The 21107-nt window shown below is 36.5% G+C and overlaps 1 protein-coding gene across 13 annotated transcripts in view; it reads left to right on the top strand.

Annotated features, from left to right (window-relative positions):
* AHI1 (Abelson helper integration site 1) overlaps positions 1 to 21107 on the top strand; it is a 170077-nt gene that overhangs the window by 107635 nt on the left and 41335 nt on the right. The window contains exons 22-23 of one of the 13 annotated variants that reach the window (XR_012496755.1): positions 17756 to 17859; positions 19892 to 20008. The exons of 11 other annotated variants lie outside the window; for them this stretch is intronic. The gene's annotated coding sequence lies outside the window, so the exon portion shown is untranslated. Of the gene's footprint in view, positions 1 to 17755; positions 17860 to 19891; positions 20009 to 21107 lie in introns of those variants that run through there. One more of the 13 variants, XR_012496754.1, reaches the window with a different exon arrangement.

Raw genomic sequence — 21107 nt, 5'->3', positions numbered from 1 at the left:
CACACACATGCACAGCAATTTCCATAGCTTTTCTTACTGTCTAGTGGAATTAAAACAGGGTAAGCTCTGCCAAATATATAAAGAATGCTTTGTGATTTGGGGAGAATTGTTTTTGAATCTCTTCTAGTGAAAACTGGTACAATAAAATAAAAATAGCATCAATATTACCTATTGTAATCAATCACTGATTTTTGTGAAGTTTCTTTATTACAAACCTGTTACACTAATATTAGTCCTTTCTTCTTTATTTTTTTTAATTAAATTTATTGGGGTGACAAGGGTTAGTAAAATTACATAGGTTTCAAGTGTACAATTCTATAATACATCATCTGTGTATCACATTGTGCGTTCACCACCCAGAGTCAGTTCTCCTTCCATCACCATATATTTGACCCTCTTTACTCTCTTCTACCACCCTCTTCCCCCCTTACCCTCTGGTGAGTTTTTGTTTATTTGTTAGTCTTGTTCCTTTGTTGCTTTCAGTTTTATATCCCACATATGAGTGAAATCATGTGGTTCTTGACTTTTTCTGTCTGACTTACTTCGCTTAGCATGATAATCTCAAGGTCCGTCCATGTTGTCGCAAATGGCAGTATTGCATCTTTTCTTATGGCAGAATAGTACATATTCCATTGTGTATAGGTCCCACATCTTCTTTATCCAATCTATCGAAGGACACTTTGGTTGTTTCCATGTCTTGGCTACTGTAAATAATGCTGCAGTGAACATCGGAGTACATATATCTTTAAGGATAAATGTTTTCAGGTTTTTGGGGTAGATACCCAGGAGAGGGATAGCTGAGTCATATGGTAATTCTACTCTTAATTTTTTGAGAAACCTCCACACTGCCTTCCATTAGTGGCTCTTCTTATTTTATTTAATGTTTCCACAACTCCTATTAATAAGAACAAATTTTCTTTTAACAAATGGATTTTTTGGCAATTTACAAAACTGCAGCTTGCATTTTCACAGAAGCCTGCACATCTACCACACAACAGGTTGAAACAAAATCCAGGCTGTCTCATCAGCATTGTACCAGTTATGGGACACTTTTGCCATTTGTCTAAGTATTGCATTATTATTAAGATTTAAAATATCCTAGTTTGATTGGAGATTTAATGTTGATTCATTATTCTTTCTCATTATAAGACCACACTAATAAGCTATTAATTAATTCATTTTGTAGTTACACTTCTAGGTTTTCTAAGGATTTGACTGATGAATTTTTGTCACATAATTTTTTAGCAGTAGTAAACTTTAAAGTGTTTTAGAGTATTTTATTATTCTGAAATTTATCTGAGACATTTGTGATGTTGCTTGCTCTTAACACTAAACTTATTCATAACTGTACTGGTCTGAATCATACAAATTTAATTTCATTCTGAGACTCTTGAATTTTATAACTATACTTACTCTACAACATTTTGAGTTGCTTTTGTTGTTAGATTGTCATTATTATTTGACCCGCTCTGTAGGTTCACAAGATTGCTACATATTGCATTATTACACATTAGCATAATTGTATGCATATATCTATGTAAAATATGTCTTTCACATTTTTACAAAATATTTGGGGCAGCTTGTTTATGGATAAATGTGTGAATTTAAGTGAAATGTCTTTGATTCAAAGGAACACTTTATTTCCTCCAATCTGTAGAATTTTCCAGGAATTCATAGTATGTAGATTGGGGTGAATGTTTCCCTATAAAACTCATAAAATAGAACCTATGGCCAATCTCTTCCTGTAGATAATTGCAGGGTGGAGAGGGAACTAACTGATAAACTATAAGCTTTATAACTTAAGTCATAAAAGAATCTGTTTTCACTTATCAATAAAGTAGCAATTCAAAGCAATTCTGTTGAAATTCAAATATAAATGCTAAATAGGTTGTCCTTTAAGACCACTTCTGAGTTGTCCATAATATAACATTTTTCTAAGTATCTGCACATTATTTTTTTTTTATCCAGACATTGTAAATTATGAAGCTCATGTTGATTTTTCCCATCAGCATACTCCACTGCCATTTTTCTTAGATTTTTTTCCCCTAATTTACTTTTGACTTTGCTAAATTTTTCTACCTGGCAAACTTTTGAAAATCTGAAAGTTTTATGTTACTGGCGGACTATAACATAACAGTGGAATAACCTGAATTTATTTTCTAAATTATCAGTAAACATTAGGAATGTGCATAGGATAGTATGGTACCAAGCACCAAGCAGGTCTGGGAAAAGTAGAAATACAAAAACATAAAACAGGCTTTGTGTCTTTGAGTAGCTCTTGGTGTCATAGGAAAGTGCACTGTAAACAGTTAGATCCGGATACATGAAATGGTTAAAAGTTGAGAGCAAACAAAATAGGTACCATGTCCCCAAGGCAAGTTTGTGCTCAAGCACAGGGATGTGGGTTAGGCCTTGAGTGCTATAGGAATTCCCAGGCCTGGAGTGGTTTGGGAAGGCTGTTTAGAGTAGGAAGGTGCTACAGAATCATAAAGGAAGGATGGGAAAGGTCCATCAGAGGTGACAAATGGATAGACAGTTTGACTAAAGCAGAGATAGAAGATTAGAAACAGTAATTTGGGCATGATTTATAAAGGTCATTGGATGTTAGGTAAAGAAATAAGACTTACTCAGTATAAGCAGTAGTAAGGCATTTGAACAAGAGAATATGATCAAGGGGGTAATGTTTTTAAAAGGCTAAAATAAAAGCAGCTCATAAAATTGTAGGTGTGTGGAGACAGGAAGAAGGTAAGTGAGTTGTAAAGCTACTATAATCCATGTTTGAGGTGATCAGGATCTGAAGAAGGAAAGGGCAATGGAAATGGAAAGACAGAGATGCTTCTGAGAAAGATTTGGAGATCAGAACTGATGATAGGAACTCAAAAGAAAAGTAGTAAAAGATGATTCCAAGACTGCAGCTATAGGTTACTGAGAGAATGATGACTCAATTAACAGATTGTTTTTAAAACACAGAAATGAAGGGAGATTTTTCAGAGATTAATAGATTTCAGCTTTAGCTGTGTTGAGCCCATGAACAAGTTGAAATGTTCAGCAGAGAACTGAGAATATAGGCCTGGATCTCAAAAAAGAGAATAAGTTTGAAGATCTAAATTTGTTGTGCTTGAGAGAGCCACACTCTTCAGCTCTGGCGTCCGGAAGGGAGACCCGGTAGTCAGAAGGCTCAGGCTTCAGCTGTGGGAAGTCATAGGGGCAGATTCTTCACAACAGGGGTCTTGAAAGGCCCCATCCAGGAAGGAGGCAGAGATCCAGTCTTTAGAAAAAGTCGAGTCATGAGTGGGTCTCCGCCTACTCACCTCCCAAATCTGTTCTCCACGGAGCTCTTTAGCCGAAGCATAAATATGAACATGTGTTAAAGATCCTGTGATGGACTCCCATCTCCTACCAGTTGACAATAAACTATTGAGTATGTCATTTGAAACCCTTCCGCTATCTTTCTAAACTTATTTCCCGCTTTTCCCCAATACTCATTCTGGCCACTCTGAGCTACTTTCAGTCCCCAAAACATATCTGGGTCTCTCACACTGAGAAGTAATGTTAGAAGAGGTGTTAAGAACACTGAGTCCAGAACCAAATTCCCTGGCTTTGGGTCCTGGTTCAGCCACTTTTGCTCCAAGTTCCTTGACCTCTTTGTGCTTCAGTGTCCTCCTCTGTAAGTGTGGGTCCTCAGGCATCGCCGTGAAGTGATCACACTTACCTCAGGGATCGCTGTGAAGAATAAATGAGTTAAGACACACCACCCCACTTAGTAGATTTCTGTGTACCAGATACTGAATATTATTTAGTCACGAGAGATGGCCAGATAATGAGGATAAGGACATATCCCAAGCCTGAGAAGATTCTCAGGTCAAGAATCAAAGGGAGGACCCCCAAGGTCCCAGCTAGGTGAGGGATGTCAGGAACCAGGAAATCTGAGGAAGAGTGCCATAACGGCCTGCATGTGTCTTGACCAACCTCCTTTCTTTTTCGCTTTTCATTTTTTAAAGTTTGTTTTATTATGTATTTATTTATTTATTGCATATCCTGACTCTCGCCTGGAGTCAGCGCAGAAGTTCAGTTACACCAGGATAACAGCATAAACTGGGGCTGTCCTGGCCAACCCTAAATGTGTGATCATTTTATTCATCAGTTCACTAAGTCATAACAGCCAGAGAGATCTTTTTGAAATGGAATTCAGAATGGGTTAGCCTCCTGCATAACACTCTTCAGTAGCGTCTCCTACCATTTAGAATAAAGCCCAAACCCTTTCCTGGCGCCTGTTGGGCCTTCGTGATCTGGTCACTGCCTACCTCTTCAGCATCACCTTAGGACGCTCTCCACTGAGTTTTTTTTAATACGACCAAGCTTTCACTTACTCACCCATAGGCTTTTGAACATTTGGCTTCACTGCCAGTAATATTTGCACCCTTTTGCGTAACGGGCTTTTTCTTTGTGGGTGTTACATGCTACTGAGTTGGCTCCAACACTGGTGACCACAGTATCCTGTCCTCTCAGCCCCGCTCAGCTCCATAGACTCCTGCCTATGGCTGCATTTATGGAGTCAGTCCATCTTATGTGTGGGCTTCCTCTTTTTCTGCTGCCTTCTCTTTTCCCAGCAATATTACCTTTGCCAAAGCTCCCTGCCTTCTCATGATGGGCCCGAAGTAGAACAGCTTCCGTTCTGTCATTTTTCACTCCAGCGATGTTTCAGGCTTAATTTGATCTAGGACCCACTTGTTCATCTTTATGAGGGTCCAGGGTATCTATAGAGCTCTCCTCCAACACCATATTTCAATTGAATCAGTTTTTTTTTTCCTGTCAGCCTTCTTCACTGTCCAGCTTTCCCGTTCGTACACAGTAATTGTACAAGCGTGTGGATGATCTTAGCCTTGGTCTCTAATGACACATCTTTGCTCTTGGTGATCTTTCCTAATTCTTTTTCTTTAGATCCCAGTAAATGTCAACTTTTCAAAGGATCTTCTTTCACCACCCCTTACTTAGTCGTTATCATTACACCTTGTTTTTTTCCTTCTTAATACTTCTCCCAATTTGCAATTTTTTCTTCAGTTGTTTTGTTGTTTATCACCTGTTTTCCTCAATAGGATGTAAGTTCCATGAAAGCAGGGACCGTGTCTGTCTTATTCACTACTGCTTGTAGACTGTCAGTAGATACTACTTAAATGAATAAATGAATATACGCTGAAACTATAGAAACAAGTAAGAGCAAAGAGCCAGGCTGGATTTGAAAGAAGAGAGAAGAGAGACAGGAGATCAGGAATAGTGTAGCATCTTGGAAGCCAGAGGAGTATGGAAATGGAGGGAGTTTCTGTGATATCTATCATAGGTAGCCAGAAATGTGTGGGAACATGGGAACACGTCCCTGTAAAGGAAGCTAGGTGGTTACATTAGGAGGCATGATGAACTAGAAGCAATTCAGGCAACCTGTCACGAGAGCAGGATGGAAAATAGAACAGCAATTTATATAGCTCAGCCTTGTGTGTATATTGCTGACTAATTTCACAAAAGAAGGTAGCATTTTCCAAAAAGGGCCGCCTTGATATAAATCTATTGTATAGAATGTAAAGTAAATGTTTCCTTTTTCCATGTTCTTCAAAAGTGAAAAATTGAGTTTGGTATTTATACAACACTATTAAATTCAAAATAAACATTTCTCAGATAGAAGGAAAGATCAGCAACTTAAATAGAGCAGGAGAAAGATGCAGACTGGATTTTATCATTTGACAGAGGAGATGAGCAGGGCAGTTGTTGCAGGGTCCTTTACCAAGGACTTAAAACTTTTCTAGTTAGTAAAATGAGGAAGGTTGAAAAAGTTGATCTTTTAAATCCATTTTTGGGTCTAAAGTTCCATGAATGTTTTTAAACTGCCCTTACTGTTCCAGGAGAACATACTGAAGCAGAAAATCTAAGCAAATCTCTGGTAGTCATCCCTGAATGTTCGCTCAAATCATTTCTCTGTCTTCCTTTTCTCAGGATTCAGTTATAATTCACTTCCATATATTATACACATGGTAGTTATGTCCACCAAATCAACTCACAAATGCCCATCACTGCCATTGTTAATGAAAATACTTACTTGTATTTTTTAAAACAAGATTTGGTGATTACTTGAAATTTTCCTGCCACTCAGTATAAAACTTAATCCCTTTAAGGAAGCATTAAGTTCTACAGCAGAAACTGGCACTTGAATTGATCATGCCATAAAACGAAGAAACCAGTTATTTAGAAAAGAAAAAATTTAACACTCATTATCTTATGAAATATTATTTTCCATTTCGGGAGAGACTTTATCAAAGTGATGAAACTAGTGCTCTGTTCTTCCTGCCTGGATGAACATCTACCATCTGCCACACTGATGTCCCATAGATTTTTTTCTTTTGCCCTGGTAAATATATATGAGTTCACCCAGTTTCTTCTTTCTGTCATGCTCTTTATCCTGCCATCATCTCAGTATCCCCTGAGATTAGTCTTTGGCAGAGACGGCAGTATAGCAGTGGGTAACACAAACACCTTTTGGTACAACCACATAATTGGGTCACAGATTAGTTTGATGCGTAAAGGTTGAGATAAATTCCTGTAGGAAATGAAACTTCTTGTCTGTTTTTAATGAAACTTCACAGTTTTCTTGTCACTATATCTCTGCCTGATCATATCTTATAAAGCAACATGAGCAGACTTCTCTGAGGGCACTTTTCCAGAGCTTCCTTTGCCAAACCTAGAAATAAAGTTTTGCTTTCAGAAATGGAGTTGAAGTTAGTAGATCTAGATTTGGTTTGGAAAATATGGTCATATTTATAATTGTGGGTGTTCTACAGAAATATTTTACTATAAAACATCATTTCTCTATAATAACTCGAAGAACTTTAAGAACTGAATAATTATACCTGACACTTATTGGGCCCTTGTTGTGTACCAGGCACTGTACAAAGTGTTTTATGTAGGTTATCTCACTTGAATTTCATAATAATTCTATGAGATAAAAGTGTTATGATTATCATCATTTCTCTGTAGGGAAACTGAAACACAAAAGGTCTGTAAGGGTCTCCTAGAAACATCTAAATTGAATGTGTTACTGCACTGTTGTAGATGCGCCAACAATATTAACTCCCTAAAAGCAGAATCAGTTTATGTGAATAAAGCACTAAACTGTAATGACAGTGGCACAAGACAGATTCTGTGGAAATCGGGAGCAGCTCAGATAATATTAACAGTAATTAACACTTATAAAAGCAATTTATAGTTTTAAAAACTCTGCTATGTACTGTGTATTTTCTCATCTGATTTTTGTATCCACTATAACTTACAGTGGAATTAGGCATGGGGTGGTAATGGAAAGGCTGACCAGAATGACAGATTAAAAGGGTCATGAAGGCCTTGATTTGAGGAGGGTACATAGACGAATGCAGATTCCTCCTTCTTAATAAATCTATCATGTAAATTATGTAAGAAAGCCAATTTCAGTTTTTTTTCTTGGAAAATATCCTACCACCCACCAAGAAGTTTTTCTCAGATATGATTGGAGGTTAGTGGATAGAGTCTTAGTAGATTTCTCAGGAGTAATGGCACTTCAGTTCTTATAGCTGTGGGGTGAGTTAAAGACACGTAAGTAGCAGAGAGTAATCTGGATGTGAGAAGGGGGTCTTGGGGTTTGGTGGGAAGAAAGAGACCCAGAAGCTGTGGTTTTTCTAGTGCACTGGCAGAGTCACCTGTGACCTTGAGAAAGGAAATTACAAACACCTGCTCTGCTTCAAACTATGCTACCCACATGCCACAGACAGCTGTTTGAAGAACAGGAGTGAAGGAATGAGAATGTAATTTTGAGTATCACCCAAGAATGAGGTGATTGGCTTTCTCCCTTCTTCCTGGAGACCTACTTGTAAAGCTCACTGTGCACCCTGAAGTTTCAGTTGACACCTACGTATGAAGGACTCCTCAGTTGATATTTCTAATCTTAATTATTCTTTCCTTTCTCCATTCTACTACAAAAATCTTCGTAAGTACTTAGGCTGTTAGCCACTTGGTAACCTAACAAACTTAAACATGAATACAGCTCAATAAGTTTGCTGTGGTCCCCAGGACCTTGATCAGGCCTTCCCACTTTAATTTTCTATCACTGATACTACCAGCTGCTTAGTTCTTACCAAGAAAACCTTGGTAATATATTAAGTCTATTTCCCTTATGTATTGCTTTCTCCTTTCACTATATTTCCATTTCCATAGCCAGAATCAAGGCTCTCCGCTCTGACATGGAGAGCTATGGTCTCCTCTGTATTTTTGCTTGTATCTGTTGCTTTATTCCCCGTAACCATAATTTCTATGATGTTATTTTTAATAGCTATTTTTAGATATAACACACATAGCATAAAATGTCTACAATTTAAAGTCTACAATTCATTAGGTTTCAATATATTCACAAAGGTTTGCAACCATCACCACTCTCTAATTTTAAAACATAGTGTAATATTACCAAAGAAAGGAATCCCATACTCATTAGTAGTCGCCCCCACCCCCATTGCCCTCTCTCCCTAGCCCCTGGCAAATACTGAGCTGCTTTCTGTCAATGGATTTGCCTATTCCCAATATATAAATGCAGTCATATCACATCTGACCTTTTGCGTTTGGCTTCTTTCACTTACCATAGTATTTTCAAGGCTCTTCCATGTTATGGTAAGCATCAAAATTTCATTCCTTTTTATGGCTGAATAATATTCTATTATATGGATTTACCACATCTTATTTATACATTAATCCATTGATGAGCATTTGAGTTGCTTCCATATTTAGCTATTATGAATAATGTTATATGAACATTCATATACCAGATTTTGTGTAAACAGTTTTCAGTTCCCTTGCATATATATTTAGTAGCGGAATTGCTGCGTCATATGTTACCTCTATGTTTTACATTTTGAGGAACTGCCAAAATTTTCTGCCAAGTGGCTCTCAACCATTTTACAATTGCACCAGCCATGTATGAGGGTTTCAATTTCTCCACCACCTCATCCTCACTTGTTACTGTCTTGTCACTTGTCACTTGTTATTATAGCCATCACAGTGGGTAGAAAGTGGTGTCTTGTAATTTTTGATTTTCATTTCCTTAATTACTAAAGATGTGATCATCTTTTGAAATGCTGTTTGTATATCTTCTTTGAAGAATCTTTTCAAATCCTTTGCAATTTTCTAACTGGGAAAATTATTATATTTTACTATATAATTATATAAACCAGATATAATTTTAAAATATATGTTATATATATAGACATATATGTATATATTGATTCATAGAGTTTATTATGTCAAATGTAGAAATAAGTTTTTGATTTTAGAAACAAAGCTGAAGTTAACAGATCTATTAGGATGGAAATAAATTACAAATAGAAAAAGAATAGAGAAAATTAATGACATCAAAAATTGGTTTTTTGAAAGATCAAGAAAATTAACAAAACTTTAGGCTGATCCAAGGAGGGGAAGTAGACAACACTCAAATTAGTAAAATCAGAAATGATAAAGGAGATACCACTACTGGCCTTAGAGAAATAAAAAGGACATCAAGGGAGTGTTGTTATTAACTGTATGTTAACAAATTAAGTAACCTAGATGAAAGGGACATATTCCTAGAAAGACACAACTTAAGACTGACTGAAGAAGAAAAAAGAAAATCTAAATAGACCTGTAAGAGTAAATAGATTGAATTAGCAATCAAAAAACTTCCCACAAAGAAAAATCCAGGCACAGAATGCATCATTTGTGAATTGTACCAGATCTTTAAAAAAGAAATAACATCAGTCTTTTATAAAATCTGCCAAAAATTCAAAGTGATATGAACATTTTCCAACTTATTTTATGGAGTCAGTATTACCATGATCCCAATACTAGACAAGAACACTACAGACCAGAGTCTCTTATGAAGATTGATATAAAAACATCAACAAAACACTAGTTAACAGAATCTACAAATATAAAAAGTATTATACACCATGACCAAATAGGATTTGTCCCAGGAATGACAAACTGGTGTAACATATGCAAATCAATGTAATAGATCTTATTAATAGTAATAAGGGCAAAACCCACACAGTAATCTCAATAGATACAGGAAAGGCATTTAACAAAATCCACCATCCATTGTATAGCCTTTATCAGGTTGAGGAAGTTCCGTTGTGTTCTTACTCTGTTGAGTGTTTTTATCAGGAAACGATCATCATTTTTTCTTCATTTTTTTCTTTCTGTTCCTCAGACTAGATAATCTCAATTAACTTATCTTAAAACTTCACTTATTCTTTAATCTGCCAATTCAAATCTACTGTTGAGCCCCTTTAGTTAATATTATACTTTTCAGCTCCAGAATTTCTATTTTTTTAATGATTTTTATCTTTTTACTGATATTTTCTATTTCCTGAGATATCATTTTCATACTTTCTCTTAATTCTTTAGATGTGGTTTCCTTTAGGTCTTTGTATATTATATACACATAGGTAGAGCTATCTCTATAGAGATATATATATAGATACATATTTGTGTATATATATCTATATAGAGATATTTCTACATATATACATACATATATATATATAGAGAGAGAGAGAGAAAAAATATATATATACACATTATAAGAAAGGAAAACTGTATTAAAATTGTAATACTCAATATATACCGATAACAAAAAATGAATGAATGTCACGTTTGACTTCTGCAATTACAAGAGTTGCTCAAATTGGTTACCATCAGCGTCCAGACACTTCTGATTACAGCAAACTACTGCTTGAGCAACATTGACCAAAGTGTCCACTTGTATACATTTTTTGGCACCCCCAATGTGTGTGTGTGTGTGTGTGTGTGTACTTTCACACTAATTTAACATATTTGTCTTGTAAGCCCAGATTTCCCAGGGGCAATTTTTATTGACTTTGATTCCTGTGTAGTATTATACTTTGCTGTTTACTTATATATCTTGTAATTTTTTGTTGGTAACTTCACATTTGAGATAATATAATGTGGCAAACCTAGAAATCAGATTCTCTACCCCCACCCTTCCATGGTTTGTCATTTTTGTTATTGTTACTGTTAATGTGTGTATTTAGTTAGTGACTTTCCTGGACTAATTCTATAAAGTCTGTATTTTTTGTGATGTGTAACAAATGAAGTGTCCACTTGGTTAACGTAGTGGTCAGCTAATGATTAGACAGGTTTCTTTAAATGCCCGAATCCAAATCCTGCAGCGTTTTCCAAGGGGCTCTGTATGTATGTCGGGACATACTTCCAGTGCTTCAATAGGCAGTTCAAAACTACATTGCATAGACTTCACTTTTTGTTTGCACAGACTGTAAAAGTCAGTCAGAGGGAAAGACGACAGCCTTCTCTGGTCTCCCTGGGCACACACGTCCTGCACATGTGTGGCCCTTTAGATTTCCAGGACAGTGTTGGAGCTTTTCAGAGTACCCTGTAGACATATCACTTCCCAGTTTTTCCTTTTAATGTTTTGATCATCCCCTTATTGTCCTAACTTGTATCACCACCTAAGTTGCAACTGATTATTTTTTTTAAATGCCCTAGGGATATGGCTGTTCACACAGCTGGCTCTGAGTCACATCACATAAAGACAAGCCCTGAGAATGGAGCTTTTCAGGGGCTGCTACATAGGGCCATATAGTGGCACTTCTCTGGAGATGGGGATTTGGAGGCACTCTGACCTGTTCCGCCCTCTCCTGTGACGGCTGGCCTGCTAGTTTTCAGAGTTACTGTAGTTGTGAGTCTGTTGATTTCTAAGGCTGCCATGGAGCTGGCAAGAAAGTAACGGGAATAGGACAGGTTAAAACTCCACAGAGCTTGCTGTGTTTACCAAGATTCACTGTTTTTCTTACATTCCTCCTTGGATTGTTGCAATCCTTTGGCTAATTGTCAGAGTTCCTAGAAAGTTGATTATGACAATTTTTTCCAATGTTCTTGCTTTTATGAATGAGCCAATTTTCACTAATTTCCCATTCTAGAAGTGTTTCCCCTCTACTAATCTGTCTTTAAGCTCAGGATTTTCCATTTACTTCTTAAAAATTCTATTTGCTGATGTCTGTTTTGCCATTTGAAATGCTGTTTGTTAAGTTTTAGACCTCCTAGTGAACTGTCTGCATCTTCATATGTATGACAATTAGAATTATATGCCAAACCAGGGACATTTTCCGTTAAGCTTCTTTCTTCATTATCCTACTAATTCTTCTCTTCTTCCCTGCTAGCCCACATGCTCACACGCGTGGACATGAGCTTCTCCGTGAATATTTGGATTGACTGTGTTGTGTTTGGATGCCCCTGGTCATTCACAGAATGTGAAAGCATTCACAAGACTCAGAAAAGTGAGAACGCAAGGAAAGGCTTTATTAAAGTCAGGCAACGAGGAAGCTAGTGGCAGTGTCTAGAGAAGACGGCTGCCCCACGCCTTAGGTTAGCTTTCTTATATAGGAGAGAGTGGGTAATTTTCTTACAGCAAAAGATGTGATATACATTTCACAATAGACTGAGGTCATTTGATGGACATGTGCAGGTTATATAACTCATTTCTTTCTGTGCATATTCTTACCCAGAAAAACCCGTGGGGGTGGGGCAAGCTATAATGTTCATTTTATTCTAATTGTATTATAATGAGGCTGGAGTTCAGACTATGGGCAGGCTCCAGCAGTCTAATTCCACTTGGGGTCTTATCTCCCTTTTCTAGGGGTGTTTCCACAAAAAAGTTTATCCCTAAGGGCTGAGCCTGGGCTATCCCCAACAGGGAATGGGGCAGTGCAAAGTTCTGATCAAATCACCTTCTGCTAATCCCCCTTGGACTCACTTTTTGTTAACTCTCTTTCTGCCTCATCGTTGATGTTAAAATCAGAAATAGACAAGCCTCAGTGTTTAAATAGAATAGCAGTTAAATATTGATGCCTGGCCATCAGCAACCTAAAAAGCTTTCTTCTTTCTATTTATTACTCAAGATCCCTTCACAAAGTCTTTCCAGATTATTTCTACCTGTAGTCATTTCAGTAATTTCCTCCACCCTTAAATATAAACGGCAATGATCAAATGTATACACATGTTAATATACATGTATAAGCTGTCATCTTAGCCCATTTCAATTTCCCAGTTTGGTGGGCTCAACAAATCGTGCCTGAAAAGCTAATATGAAGAAAAATGCTTTAATGGTTTTCTTCAGGTGCCTTCAATGGAAATATTAAGTCTGTAAGACCCTTCTTTTGCCATAATCCTAAAGAAAGTCACAGGCAGTGAACCAGGCAGCCTTGTATTTACTTAAGTCTGCAAAGGCCTGTAACTTCAAACTTAAATATGTATGTAAGTTTAGAGATTAAAAGCATAGGCTTAGGAGAAAAGCAGACCTGCTAACCATATAGAATCTGCCAAACTGTATGATTTAGACAAATAATAATTCTTTTAATTTATAATTAAAGAAACAAGGCATGTTAAATACTAAGTACGGTAGCTATAAATTTGTGTGTGTGCACAAATATGTATTTACTATATATGGTTTAAAATACGTATTTTATGTAATGTATAAGTATATATTATACATAATAAAGCACATATATATGCTGTATAGTGTAACATATGCATAAATGCTTAGCACATCCCTGGCACACAGTAAGCATTAATTATATGGTAGATACATATATTTCTATATATATCTAGACAGATCCACAGACATATCTATAGCATAGTAGATTATTAAATAATAACCATAGATGTACATTGATGCTGAGAAAAACCCATACTGAGATTTATGTACTTGTTTTAGAACCAGTGAATTTTAAAACCTTGTTTGAATAAAACTAAAACATTTAAATGAGATGTTTTTAAATAAAATATTTCATAAAACAGATCTTTATAAGATATTAATTTATGCTAAACATTTATAATGAGTATTTTTAAGTATATAATATTTGAAACAATATATTTTTCTTAATTATATCCTGAGCATCTTCAGGTCACAAACTGTATACTCTGTTTCTTTGTATTTTCCATGCTATGTGTTCAGCGCCATATATTTAGCACACACTCGAGATTTTTATTATATGAGTCATATGAATGATATTCATCTTTTTAGAAATTGTCTATGATTTTAATGAATTATGTTGATAAATTTAGCAAATGTCCTTAGTAGTGCTCTTAAGTAGTTCTCAAGAGTTTCTGTACGGATTGTCTCAAAATATCAAGGACTATAACTCTTTGCACTTACTGCTCAGGAATTCCTGAAGATGCCATTCATTAAGCATCAAAAAGAGATTTAATTTCACTCTCAAGACAGACCTCATTATTTTTAAGTAATAGCTATTATATCTGTTATCTATATTTTAGCACAGAAAAGTAGACCCATACCTCACTCTAAAAGAGAATAACGAAAATTCTAACTCATTTAGTCATTTTTGAATTCCTATAGGTGCCTGTTCAAATTTAGAAAGGGCTTTTCTAACGTAGTTTTGCAGTGGCACATACAGGTCTGTCTACTGGAAGACCCTTTCATAACTTATTTCTCTATATATGTGTTTGTTTTTAAGTTTTTTAATATTTATGTGTTCATGTGTTTATATCCTTAACAAACTTAAATTAACAAATTTTTTTTCACTTAAATATTTACAAATTTGTATGTTTATGTGTTTTTTTAAAAAATTGTACTACCTCCCACACTTGTGGCTGTGGAAACGACCTGACCAGCGAAGTAGTATCTGGTAAATAAAACCAAGTAATAAATACAGTAGGGTAAAGAGTATTTCATTTATCATGATATATTGTTATATATAATCTGTATAAGTCACTGCTTTCAACTATGGAGTATAAAATGTACAACTACTAAAACTAAAATTGTGAATAATACACTATTTGCACACTTGATTTTATTTTTGTTTAAAAACATTGTATCTAGTTTTTTTTTTTACTAGTAATTTTAAATTTACTCATAGCTCATGGTTCATTAAGGGAATTTAAAGAAATTATACTTTTCTAAAGTAATTCATAAATAAATGATTTTAATATTCAGTATCACCATGCATCCTGGTACTCTTTATTGGCAAACAGAAGTAGAGAAACAGAAAAGTAACTTGTACAAATATTAAAGGTATCCCTCCTTTGAAAAGGGCCAGGAGACTAAAAACAATGAAGCATCCAATAAAATGGAAGCTCCCTGAGGGCAGAGGTTGTCTCTGATGCTCACTGCTGTCTCCCCAGACTGTTAGAGTAGGCTGAGACACAATGGATACCTAATAATTAGTGCTGGATAAATGGACTTAATCTTTCAGTTTTTCTTGTTTTTCTATTTTAAAAATGTTGCTAATGCTTAAGAGGTTGTAGGGAAACCTAAGAAATGTTTACTATGACTGCTAGTTGCAGTTTGAGCATGAGCTTGTTGAAAAAATGATGAAGTAGATGTTAAATTACTCAAATCTAGAGCTAATCAGCATTTCAGTGAGACAAGAGGGAAACTAAGAAAGGTAAGTAAAACTAGTAGGGAAGGAGGAACAGGTTTACTGTTTTTTAAGTTTTACCGGTAACAATTTGTTGTGATTTGGCTGTATCTTACCCACTCACTGTGTCACTTGGTACATGCAGCAAATAAGTATGCATGTTTTATAAAGTATGATAGTTCACTGAAATAAAGTATTAACTAAACTTGAGTTGCGTCAGAATCACCTGGAAGACTTGTTCAAACTCAGAGTGCTGGGCCCATCCCCACAATATATGATTTCAGTTGGTCTAGAATTGGGCCCAAGAATTTGCATTTCTAACAAGTTTCCAGGTGATGTTGCCGCTGGCTGGTCTGGAGACCACACTTTGAGAACTCGAATGTAAGCCAGCAATTCATAATTCTCCCTGTGCTACCCCTCCCAAGAAGGAAAATTAAAGCTACACAATCATTTCTCTTTGCTAATTTAAAAAAAAAAAAAAATCTGCAATCCAGTCTATAACACTGCAGCATTCTCTTGATTTTTTTAGAAAGACACATTTTAGAAACCAATAAATAGATACATTTTAGAAACCAATAAAAAGATATATTTTATAGCCTTTTTCAATGAAACCTAACAATTCACTGTAACAGTTTTCGTGGAATGTGAATTGTGGTTTCTGTAAGAAAAGGTTTCATTGATACCAATCACAATACAAAACGAGTAGCTTCTTTGTGAAGTGCAAAGGTCAAGTCATTGCTATTTGTGAAAGAAAAAAAAAAGTGTTTCCACAGGGTAAATTCAGGAGTAATGCTTTATCATTGTTGTTTTAATTATTACTACAACTGTTTTCCAATTCAGTGTAATAAATAATATAGCCACAGTATTATCCAGTTGATTAATATTTTGAATATACTTGAAAATTTATGAATGCTGTTCTTTTGGAATAGTTATATGAGTAGCTGGTATGGTAGAATTTTAAAGCTGGAAGGTATGCCAGATTATCTTCTGGTCCAAACCTCTTAATTTACTCAGATGTTCAGTCTGAGTGTTCTGTGATCTATTTTAGCCTTGGAGGCCCAGACAGGACTGGAAACTCACTGTCTTGATTCCTAGTTTGGTATTCTGTCCATTGCCCTTGGTAGTTACTTGACTAAAAAGTGTTTGGAATAAAATACTCGTATTTTCAAATATTTATTTGATGAAGTGTTTAAGATTCACATATACTAGCATTATATGGCAGGATAGGAACACATACTGTGTTTCCCCAAAAGTAAGACCTCGCCGGACCATCAGCTCCAATGCGTCTTTAATACAAGACCCAGTCTTATGTTAGATAGGACCCGTTCTTATAGTAAAATAAGACTGGGTCTGATGTTAATTTTTGCTCCAAAAGATGCATTAGAGCTAATTGTCCAGCTACGTCTTATTTTCGGGGAAACACGGTAGTTTGTCTGGTACAGAGACAATAAACTTTGTGCAATTATTTACTTTCTTTATCTCTGTTTTCTTTATTATCTAGATAAGATCAGTAAAAAATAACAGAACCTTGGTTTCTTTCTTACAAATGTCTTTAGGGTTGTCTTACATATGTAGTATTCATGGAAATAATCATAAGAGATTATATATATTTCTACCACATGATGCTAGAAATAGAGCAGCATGTTTCTTTATTCCTCTCGTGAAATAAAATATAACCTCAATGTCACTGTTATCAATCGTAAAGAAGCCATTTGAATATTTAATAATGTACTTCTGTACAATTCAGGATTTATTGTTAAATTTGGTTTTCTGACTCTTTTTATCTGCTCTTTTTTCTATTTTAATAATAAAGGCCAAATATTATTTTATTGACATTATGGAGAAATTAGGCTTTCGTAAAGCTTATTTTATGACAATTGTTAAATAATTACTGGCTGGGGGGCAACCAGCAGACACAGCTGGGGCGTAGGTTGGGACGATGCCCAGAGGCTGCCTGGCAGCAGCATGACTCACAGTTGTGTGCACTGACGTTCTAGGGAATGGTTGGTGACAGGACAGTGGGCAAGATGCGCCCACTCATGAGCTATGCCAGTGGCCCCTCCTAGAAGAGTAAGTGCCCACCGTCTTCAACCACATCATCTTAGGGAGCAAGCGGTACCTCCCAGGACTCGATGGCACCGCCGGACAGGAAAATTGTGATCAGACAGGAAGACTGATTTTCTGAGACCTTTGTCTTCTCTAGTTAGTGATGTCTTCCTTATATGCCTCATTTCACAACGTGTAAGAAGTGGGTACCAAAACTTAAGTAATATGCACTAAATGTACCCTTTTTATTACAGGGAACTTAGATTGATCTCTGAGGTGACCCCAAAACTTTAGCAAGACTGAATGACATGTAGAAAAACCTGTATGTGTGGAATAAGGACAGAAACTAGCAAAAGAGGTAGGAGCATGCTGCTTTGTGCAATGTTTACCTTTAACCCAAAAGGGATTAAAGACTGTATTGGATGAGGCTGTCAGAGCCATTTCAACTCCCAAGAAACACCGGGGGGGGGGGGGGGGGGAGATTGGATCAAGATGTATAAAATGTTGTTTGATTACGTGAAAAATATCTTCAGTGGCCAAGGAAATGGTCCATTTTTCTCAGACAGCATACAAATTGCCTCAACTATACCCAGACCTCTTATGAATAATGAAGCAGATTAAAACTTGAAAGAAGGAAAAGAACAAAAACCGTCCTCAGAATTCTATAAAATTAGTTAAGACTGTTTCCTAAAGGTCCAGGAAGTAGCAAACAACATCTGAAGCCACAATCTGTTATAAATACTTTATTTCAACTAAAAGGTACAATCTCTCAGGGTAATCATAGTTTAAACAGCTACAATCATGTTTTCACTATGGAACAAACCGTGCTGTAAATGGAAATGCCTGGGTTAGACCATATACATTTCTGCACAATCATTATGGAATCTGCACAAAGATACATCTTCTCCCTTTGCTCCAATGAATTGTTCTTATATGTAGGTTGCTTTCCACTTCACTAAATTCGGAGTGGTGGGATAACAAGGCCAGCCACATAGCCAGAGGAAATGGGCCATTCCTGAGGAGAAAATGGATGAGATCGAAAAGAACAAATGTTTTATTATTACTTGAACACCAGTTAAATGTAACTTAAATATATCTATCTTAAACCTTACTGTGCTTTCTTAAAGAATGCCAAAAGTGTAAGGTCTTAACTACATTTATGAACACAAAAGTGTTATACATTTTAGTTAATGTGCATTAAACTGTAACAAGAATTCTGGCATATAGTAATTACTAAGATGTTACTTTTTATTTAACCTTATATTAATTGGTAGTAATCTTGCCAATAACCTAAGTCTTTGGCTGAGTACTGATCTGAACATACGTGGGCAAAATTCCATAAGGAAAGAGCCATTCAGAAGTAGAAGGCTTCATAACAGAATGGGAATAATTCACATTCCTGACGGCCAGAATGGAAAAACCTCCCAATATGTGGCACTTCAAGTAGTGGCAGCCAGCAGATCACACGCTGGAGGAGGGGTTAATTGAGCCCTAGAGTAAAGTCTTCCTGAATCTGCTCTAACAAAACTGAAAAGCGTACCTGGAACAGGTCAAAAGGATCTCAAGTAACTATAATACAGGCCAGAAAAGGTCCGCATTCCCTAAAGGAATACAAGAAAACCTAGCACTCTACCAAAGTAAAAATTACATGTATTAGTGTTCTAGGGCTGTTGTAACAAATCACCACCAACTTGGTGTAGCTTCAAACAACAAAAAATTGTCCTTTCGCTGTTCTGGAGGCCAGAAGTCTGAAATAAAGGAGAAAGCACGGGAAGGTGATGTGATCCAGATGCCGCCTTAGCTGCAGGCTGGCACAGAGAAGTTTGCCAGCCATTATGGACCCAGCCAAAAAGATGCTGGAGGAGAAAGTACTCAACCGTATGAGTGTGTTCAACATAACTTTGCTTGTGAATGACCTGGAGCCCTTATGAATATGATTTTTGGATTGCATCATACACATTGATAAAGTTGCAAAGAACATCTGCTGAACAACACTGGTTAATATTCCTTCAGTACACTAGTTTCAAGAAACATTGAGGATTCTTCAGAGGCAACTATAATAATGGAAAAAAAAATCTCTCAGGTGATACAAAGAGGAATTCACCCAAATGTCTTCTAGCAGCCTGACATACTGCTTAAACCAAACCAATAAATAGTATCTGTCAAGCACTCCTATGAGGACTAAAAAAAAAAAAAAATGGCACTTGATTGTGCCATTTGTGCCATTGGCCAAACTCAGCAAGCTTTGAGAAAGAGAAGGAACTCTGTGTCAAATATGTGAATCCAGGTCACAGTTTGGCCAAGTGGATTTTATGGAACATCTCATTTCTGAGACCTGTCATTACCAACATGGGTGCACATAAGCTCATATTTTTAAACTTCTATTGCAGAAAGATTTCATAACTGCTCAATAAAGTCAAGATTTGGATCATATTGCTGAAGATGGTGTCATACCTACTGCTGTACCACATTGCCAGACCAAGGAATGATACGTGCAAGGAATCCATTGCGTGCAAGGAATGGTACGTTATAGAGGATACTTGTGAAGAGAATGGTCAAGACAGATTTTCTATGACAAGACCTAGCAGAATAAGGAGAAAATAGAAATAGTCTTAATTCAAAACAAACTTCTTGGTGGGATTGTCTCCCAGCTTTTTTTACGGAGCTTCATTTTATCCTAGAACAATGAGATAACCTAATTGGAGATGGGAAGCCATGGTTTCTGCAGACTCCACTTCCAAATTAATACAGCAAAGAAGTTTATTGTGTATACACTGGTGCTGAGAAGAGAGTAAGTGGTCTTCAAATAAGAAGATAACCTATTGGATAAAAACACGCACTGGAACCCAAGTAGAGTCTCGTGAGCCACATGGCTTTTGTCATGTGCCTTCAGTATGACAAGCAAATGGTCATAACTCCACAGCCAGAGCGTGGACTGTTGGCATGTGAAACACACTGATTCCTCATTGGATAGCAGTCTGGCACTTAAATGTCATCGTATGATGGTGACATGCTCCAAAGACTGTTGCTTTGGGACATGTACCCTCCCCAGCCATCACCCTCCTAAGGATGTTGGTTGTGGAGTTTGGTGACAAGGACATTATTTCTACATCAGGAGGTAACATTATAATAGTACTGTAAGCTGATAAGGACCTAAAATGGATACAAGTGAGGCATTACCCAATTGCAGCCAAATGAGTGATTCATTTGACACTATGGGGCGGGGAGTGGAACTATTAGTCCGCAAGGGCTGCCGTAACTAAATACCATTAGAATAGCTGGCTTAACCCACAGAAATGTATTTACTCACAGTTCTAGAGGCTGGAAGTCCAAGGTCAAGTTGCCAGTAAGGTTAGTGTCTCCTGAAGCCTCTCCTTGGCTTGCAGACGGCTGCCTTTTCACTGTCCCCTCACATGGCCTTTATGTCTGTGCAGTTGTGCTCCTGGTATCTCTTCCTCTTTTTATAAGGACACCAGTCCTGTTGGATTAGGGCCCCATCCATAGGACCTCATTTAACCTTAACTACCTCCTTAAAGCTCCTATCTTCAAATATAATCACAATGGTAATTAGGGCTTGAATATGTGAATTTTGTGGGGGAAACACAC

This window comes from Rhinolophus sinicus, linkage group LG05 (assembly GCF_036562045.2).
Source record: "Rhinolophus sinicus isolate RSC01 linkage group LG05, ASM3656204v1, whole genome shotgun sequence".
In the NCBI taxonomy this organism is placed as follows: domain Eukaryota; kingdom Metazoa; phylum Chordata; class Mammalia; order Chiroptera; family Rhinolophidae; genus Rhinolophus; species Rhinolophus sinicus.
This window is presented reverse-complemented; position numbering and strand designations above follow the sequence as displayed.